This window comes from Ictalurus punctatus, unplaced genomic scaffold (genome assembly GCF_001660625.3).
Source record: "Ictalurus punctatus breed USDA103 unplaced genomic scaffold, Coco_2.0 Super-Scaffold_100046, whole genome shotgun sequence".
In the NCBI taxonomy this organism is placed as follows: domain Eukaryota; kingdom Metazoa; phylum Chordata; class Actinopteri; order Siluriformes; family Ictaluridae; genus Ictalurus; species Ictalurus punctatus.
In genome coordinates, this window is record NW_026521087.1 from 237,564 (window position 1) to 246,308 (window position 8,745).

Sequence of the window (8,745 nt, forward strand, 5' to 3'; positions counted from 1 at the left end):
TGCATCTCACTGCTGATATCATGATGCTACTTAACTATCTTCGCAGCACCCCCCCTAGGAATAGAGATCCGGGGTTCCCCCCTCTTCTTCGATACAGAATCTGCCCCATGAACGTGCGTGTTGATGCCTCTACACAGTCAGAACCAGAACCCCCCTCCAGCTTCAGTCCGAGGATGATGTTGTCTTCTCTGATCCGGGCCCCGACCATTCGTCCCTCTTCTCACCTACCAGTCCGCCCGACTCTCAGTGGTCCGTTCACTTCACCCTCGCTGATTTCCCCATGTCCCCAGGACGCACCCCATTTTCTTCCCCCTCTCGCTCTCCTCCAGACTACGCACCCACCCGTCCTGTGAATTACTAATAAAATTACATTTTTTCTCATACTAAGTCTCCCTCATGTTTATTTCATGTCATTTTTATACACAACAACGGTCACACTTGGAATGTCCTCTAATCACCCTGCTGCTGAGCAAGCATGGTCTGGATCTTCTCAAGCATGGCCCCTGCCTTTGCCCTAAACTTTAGTGCTTCCAGTCTGGTCACTGTCTTCCTCAACTCTGATATGGCTTGGGGGAGGATCAGGTCATTCTTTTGCAGGGTGAGGATAGCTCCTCAAACATGTCTTGAGAGAAAATGGTAGAATTCACAAGAGTGCATTCTCCATTTCACACTTTATCTGTTAAGTAGTGAGTAAATAAATACACAGTAAAAGTAAAATGGGCTTCATTTTAAACCATGTCTGCACTGTTGTACCTTTTTCAACCAGTGTTTACCTGGCTATCATTTGACACTCGTCTCCTCACTTAGAATCCAGCAGTTCCTGCACATTCCCACATTATTTCAGTGATTGGCTCATTGCTTGCGAATCATCACTCTCATTTGCATAACGCTAAGACCATCATTGTGCTATGTTCACATCGCGCAGTCATGATCCTGACAACTTCCGTCCTCTTTCTTCCTCTCCATGGTAATTAGTGGTGTACTTCGCTTCATTGTGCTATTGTTGCATTTATTGAGTACAGCCCGTCACTTGCACACTGCTCTTAAATTATTTTTCCAGTTCGCACGCAGCTATTATTAGGCGTAAATGCGAGTGAAATACTCGCACTGTAGAGCCCTGACTGGCACCACTTCATTCCTCGTGCATGGAGGGTATGAGGTTCCACTGGTTGGTGCTTGGCTGTTCAGCCGTGTTAAGCCGATCTGCGCCATCGAAACCTCCCATTGCGTAGGTGTATCCATCCAGTATGGCTACGTTCACAAAGCAGCGGCGAGACTTCATGGGCGCCACCTCGTTCCAGGTTCCGTTGAGAGGATTGAACTTGCACACCGTGTTCAAGGACTCCATGCCGTCGAAGCCACCGATGACGCACACAAAACCGTCGAGGAACACTGTGCCGTGATAGGCTCGAGCTTTTTCTTCTCTGCTGTAAGTGCACATCCAGCTGTCCATCCTCGAGTTGTAGGTTTCTAAAACATTTGTAGGAGACAGTTTGCTGATGCCGCTGGCGGCGAACAAGATGGAATACGGGAGCCGTGGGCGGGCAGGCAGATCTGGGTATCCGGAGTTGTCCAACCTTGTTAATGGCCATCAAGAAATGGGTGATGATGGACTGACACTCCAAGGAGCTGCTGAAAAGCAGGGGTGTCTTGATATTTTCCAGGAAGTATTCCAGATCTATCAGAACCGGCCGCACATGATCACACAGTACAGAAAGTGGAATAGAGAAAAAAAGTGTTTTAGATCAAAACTTCTGCTGTATCCGGTCACAATGGCTCACATTGTGCGTTCTGATCTCGGCTCATGACCAAAGAAACTTTTTTACAATGTGCATAAACCCGGCTTAACCAAACTCAGACCTATCACAGAGTAATTAGAGGAACGGTCAGGAGCAGAGAGGGTTACAACAGTTACAGTTAATTACAAGAGTATGTTGAACTGATTAAGTTATTTTGAAGGTCATTTTGAAAGTTGAATAATGGTAAAGCAAGTAGCAAAGAGCGGTCTGGTGCACGCTATGGTGCGTACAGGTTGTTCATATGTTGTCCTAATATCATGTTTATGCATGTAAATTATGGAGAGGGATGCTTGTATCGATATGATGTGGGAGTAAAAGAATGTGCACTCCAAGAAAAGGGGAGGTTTTGTCTTAGGCAGTTAGAACAGTTAAAACTCAATTTGGAAGCAAAAGAGAGAGAGATTCCTAAAAGAAAAGAAAAAAGAAGCACAATTTTTAGCAGACTGGAAGGCATTTGGTGAATGTCAGTGTGAGGTACATAAAAGAGAGAAAAATGTCAGGCAGGGCCTTCATCTGTTTCTTAGTGTGCTAAGTTACAGAAAGCTGATCCTGACCTGGACTCCGCCCCTCCACGGCAAACACAAGTAGCAGCAGAAGTGGGTCCCTCAGCACCATCATCAGATCCACATTTCTGTCCAGCCCTCACTGTGCTGGAAGCCCTACCTGATTCCTCTGAAAATGCAAAGCAGGACTTCTCACCACTTAGGACTCAAGTTCAGGGGGACAAAACAACTATCTGAAGCACATGCCCACACCTCCCTAAAGGCACAGGGATCTGTACTTGAGATAATAACAGTCCCTATGGTGGACATGGTAGGGCCTGATGGGGCAGTGCTCGTTCACCGGCCCTGGGCAATGGCTGACTGAACCCAGGATGGCAATGCAGCCTACACAGAAGCGATTGCAGCTCTCCAACAACGACTAATTTAAGCCTTTCCTGTGCGAATGGACATGGAAATAAATAGATAAATAAATAAATAGCAATGTGCAAGTAGCAAGATTCAGAGGGGAAGATCCAGAAGAGGAGGCATATACACATAGATGTACACTAGGGCTGCAACTAATGATTATTTTCATAATTGATTAGTTGGCCGATTTACTTTCGATTAATCGGATGAGGCGAGGCAAACTTCCGGTACCGTTTTTTTTTTTCCATTTAAGTGTTACAAATATTAACTTAAGACTGAAACTTTACACAATTATTTGTACAATTATACAACTCTGAAAAGAACCTAATACACAGACCAGAATATATATTATTCAATTTTAACTGTAGTTTAATTCCATGCTTTTTATTTTTTGTATGTATGTATGTATGTATGCATGCATGCATGCCCTGATTGGTTGAACCAGTCATTCCCCAGGAGAGAGAGATAGTTTACAGAATACATTTACAAAATACATTTTAATAAGATAGTTTACAAAATACATTTTAATAATAAAATGTATTTTTTTTAAATGAATATTGTTTATTTAGATCTGTCTTGATTAATTTTCATAAAGTTCCAATGAACAGTAAATCTACATTTTCTCCTCCTCTAACTTGTTCAGTACTCGTAATACAGATTAAATACATGTGGGACAGATGCTGTAAACTATGGATCTGATCCAATGTTATTTGGGAACAAAGATCAATCTGAATTTTCTCAACATAAATGTTGTGTGTAGTTTGTTATCAGATTGTCTAGACATACATCACACATCTGAACATAGAGAAATCTCATTGGGAATTAAGTCACCTTTCACGTTTAATAATAAGATTAATGTTTAGACTTTTTTTATGCTGAAGAAGCAAAAATCTAAGTAACCCTTAACCTTCAGACTGATGATTTGCAATGTCTGAACACGATGCTTGAAAAGAAAAATGTATAACGAACTTGAAAAGGTGGAAAGGGTTCTATGAATTAGTAAATGGGTATCTCTCTCTCTTTATATCGCCATTACAGCAGTGTTTAAAGAGATACATAGCAGACAAATATACATATAGACAGTTTTATTTTGTACACGCATACCAACTTAATCTTCACCTATCATCGCTCCCTGTTAATGAAATCTGTCAGTACCTAATAAAACAGTTTAAGTCACTAACCAAAGTAAGTATACAAACTGAAGCTATGATAAAAGAACAAAAACAATGAACCTTTCTCAAAGAAATTCCTAAATCCTCTGACCAAGTATATGGCTGTACCATCTGTCTATTAAATAAATGCCAGTCCTTCATGCTGAAAAAGAAGGATCCGAATATAATACCAGTAGTTTGGCACTGTGACTCAAAAAGTTGTTTTATATCTGACATCTGAAAGCTAACTACTGTCCCCAACTGCTGTACAATACTGATAATGCTCTTACAGTTAAGAGGGCTGAATGGCAGACCTTGTTAAATAATATTTTATGTTTCTTCCTCATAATGTTTTATATTTTATAAATATATTCTTATATATCTTATATTACTTTTTGCCTATTCTTATACATTGAAATGGGAGAAGAGGGGATCTATGCTGGTGCGAAGGTGATCCTGCACAAGGACATGTCTTTGTAACTGTAAGGGACGAGTCAACTTAATCCTTCACATGGTATTCATAAGGTGCCATAAGTTTCTGCTTCTCTATGGGTCATGCTGAGTTTGAACAAAATGGTTTGACTTAATATCCGCAGCAGTAGTGCACAAGTCATTTCTTCCTAATTTGTTTATTAACTTTTATTGTATGCCTAAATGCAATAAAAGTTATTTGCCAGATTCAGATGCTCCTAAACAAATTATTATAAAGTATGAGTTGGTAACTGATCAACAAAGACTGTACTATAATTTCTAATATAATGCATTAAATATGGACCACTATTTTCACTGAAATATTTCAGAGATTTTTTTTTACACTAATTGTCTATTGGAACCTTTTAAAATAACTCGACTGCTTCTATAACTTTGGCTTGTAGTGTATATGACTGCTCTCGGTCATAAACCCCTACATGGAAATAAACGTTAATCATTTCAGATCGGGAGTGGGTAAAGACAGACTGGTGATCTGATCTATACGTGTACCTTAGATAATGCCTCTCTGAACGCCATGGTGGGACGTTCCCGAGCTGAAGTACTGTACAAGTCCTAAGCATTAGATCACCCCAATTACTCTTGTATACTCTTTCCATACCATCGTGATCTTTGCCTGACGAAGCCATACACGAACATATTTGATATTTGGGTCCTAATTCTAAAATCACCAGATACCAAATGCACAACCATTTTGTCTTGCTGCCATCACAAAATAAAAATGTTTAAACCTTAAGTAACAGAGTCACAGAGGGTGTATATATTTTTCACACTACATGAAGTTTGGGGATCCTTATAGACTGTGGAACAGAAATGTACTCAGTGTGTCTCTGCCGTTTTATTTCATATTGGAGTACAAACATTTTCTTTTTTACCATTAAGGATGAAAAACTTGTTTCTTTTAAAACACCATCTTTAAATGTTTTTCTACCTCCTAACTAAACCCTCGGACTTAAGACACGATCTTTGGAGTTGTTGATGCCCTGCTCAGGGTTAAATAACAACGTCTTTACATTACTTTCATTAATAATTTGTCAATCTAACCTCTTGGTTTTTTTAAAAAAAATTTTGTAGCAAAAGTCAGGTCCTCTCTCATTTCAACAGGTCCTCTTGTTGGTGAATACACAGCAATCTTCTAAGGGTATTAGGATTTCTCGGAGCAGACATTGTAACAGATAGTTGCAGAGTTTCTTCTGTGTTTTAACTACAACATCTTAACCATTATTTTAACACTGAGACACACGACTCCCTTTAATTCGTTAACAAACACATTTGTAAGAATTCTGGTCAGCAAAACCATCAAAAGAACACCTGTGTCTCTCTCTCTCTCTCTCTCTCTCTCTCTCTCTCTCTCTCTCTCTCTCTCTCTCTCTCACACCCACCCCCGCACACCCACATGGTCATCAGAGGTCATAAATGTACTGCTGGGACATGGGATGTCAAAGCATAGACAAAAGCTTATGTATTTAGCGATAGTTCTGTGTAAGTATCCTCGTTGGTGAACCATTTTCTGAAATCTTGTTTATAGTTTAAACAGAATGCACGACTCTTTTAAAACACCGTCTTTAAAAAAGGTTTTTTCACCCTAAATATAACCTGGTTAGAAGGTAGGATATGTAATACATATTTTCATTTTCTTCAGACATATTGTCACTTCAGTCTTCACAACGAATAACACCGATGGTTTTGAGCTTTCTTTCAGTAAAAGAGAACAACAACATCATACAGCCTTGAAGGACTGTAGAAATGTTTTACACATCACAGTGTTTTTCTCAACAACGTAGCCAATAAATAGTTCAATTATTTCACAAACCTCAGTCTGTTCATTTCTTGACAGAAGGATTACACATAGATCATACACATAGGGAGCTACACATGCATAACATGTCCAAAATTCTAATACATCTACCACATTCAGTCACCAGGTCTAGTATTTTCTGATAGATTAGTTACACAAACTGATAATTACCGCAGAAGTAATTTCACAACAAAGATTCACTTAAACCACAAATGTACACATTGGTAGGGATCGTTAACCCTGAAACACACGACTCGTACCTTAATTCATTAACATAAACACACTGTAAGCAGTCTGGTCAGCAAACCCCCAGGAAACACATGACTCTCTCTCTCTCTCTCTCTCTCTCTCTCTCTCTCTCTAACACACCCCACACACACACGCACGCACACCCACACACCCACATACACACACACTTCAGACACTGTCACCAGAGCTCATAAATGTAAAATTTATACTATCTACAGCACTGTCACCCCGGGAAAACACATGTAGGATAGTGTGTATAGGTCTACAAGACATCGACCCGGAAAATGTGTCTTCTAGTTTAAACAAAACTCTCGATTCTTTTAAGCAGCACTTTAAACATTTTACATCCTAAAGGGTTAGGTTTAGAAGACATGTAATACGCGCATTTCTTATAAAACACCGTCTTTAAAAAGTTTACCTCCTAAAGGGACCTATTTAGAAGGTATGTAAAAAATTATTATTATTATTATTTATTTAATTTTTTTTTCTTCGGGTATATCAATGTTCAAGAGTATTTATTTCAGTAAATTTTTATTCAAAGTCATGCCATTTTCTCAAAAGTACAATCAATAAAGTTTAATTTATTTCACAAGCTTACATTCTGCTCATTTTATGTTCACATTCAACCATCATGTATTTTCTAACAGCGGAGCTATACAAAACAAACCCCCACAATCTAAATTTAATGTGTGGTTGCAAGATAAAAATTCTAATTTATTGAATTAATTAAATATTTAAAGTTGTACACATTATTTTGATGAGTTGTGTTGACATAATAATGTGGATAATTACATCATCTTAATATTGTGTGTAATTTCTGTGTTAATTGATTTAAAACAAAATTTACGTTGTAGTACATTTACATTTATTCATTTAACAGAGTGTTAGAGGACCTGTAGACTGAACAAATACTAAGGACATTACAATGTGATTATCATTTCACTTACCATTAAATTCTACTAAAGCAATGAATTTGGGGGCATGTTCTCAATAGTGATATGACCAATAGTGGACTCGTGTATAGGCTACACCTGCTAATACATTTGATGGACTATTTTGCACTAGTACACGTAGCTAATGCTAGTCATATTTAGCAGTGTCATTTGAATATCTACTCTTTAGTTTACCGTAGCAGTGGAAAAGAAGGAAAAAGTTTCATTTGACAAATCTGCTCATCTAGAGAGGGCTTTTCATGTGTGCTATAGGAAAGATAAGCATGATTACATTTCTGCTTATTCATGTAAACCTCAACTACATTGTGTAATCTAATTTCATGTATTGATATATTTTTTATTTTATTTTTTAAAATCTTTTGTCATTCGCACACTTAGCCTTCTAGCTCCACAGCCTTTGGACTGTGGATAGTTCTATGAGAGATAAAAGTAGTAGACACAGAGTGTTTATTTTTTGTCTATATTGCTCATTTCATTCAGTGCTTTAACGTCTATAAATACTGCAGAGATGTTACGTTTGAGATTTGTAATGTAAATCACTGGATTTTACTTACTATTGTTATAAAACTTAAAGGCAGTCATTTTTCCTGGATTAAAAGACTGCATTCTACTGCAGACAATCTAAATGGAGAAACGTAATTTTAAAAATGATTGTCAACTTAACAACTTGTGTTCATAATTATGGTCATTTAGTACATAACACTTAAATTCCTTTTAAATAATGTGAAAATAAAGTGTGTTTGTGTGTGTCATATTTTGTTTGGATGTGTGATACACATGGCCATTCCATGTATGGTAACGTTTCTGTCACGAATGGATGGGATCCCGATTTAACATAACTAGTAATGTTTGTGTCAGGAATGGATGTGATCCAGATTTAACATAACTATATATATTTTATGACCTACCACAGAGTGTTAGAAAGACCATGTGTGCAACGTGTGTGGGGTGGAAAACACATGGCCGTACCAGGTATGGTAACGTTTGTGTCACGAATGGATGTGATCCAGATTTAACATAACTATATATATTTTTATGATCATGACCTTTGATCTAGATATAGAGAGTTAGAATGTGTATCTTTTTGACCTTTGACCTATACCTGTCAAAACTAAGGGTACATTATATACAAACTATCTCTCTCTCATAACTTATTTACCCAAGGTACCTCATAAATGTAATATGTAAATGTAGTGTACTATGTATAAATTATGTTGTGGTTAAATCTCTATGCAGATTTATTTAAAGCTGCTTTTTGACTATGTCCAGTGTTAAAGGGATGTATAAATAAAATTTGATTGAATTTAATAGTTTTTCTATTTGTATATAAAAGCCTGTGCATGGGTCCTCCCCCTCTCGCAGGTCTCACTGTGCACTAAAGTGTGTTTGTTTGTGTAT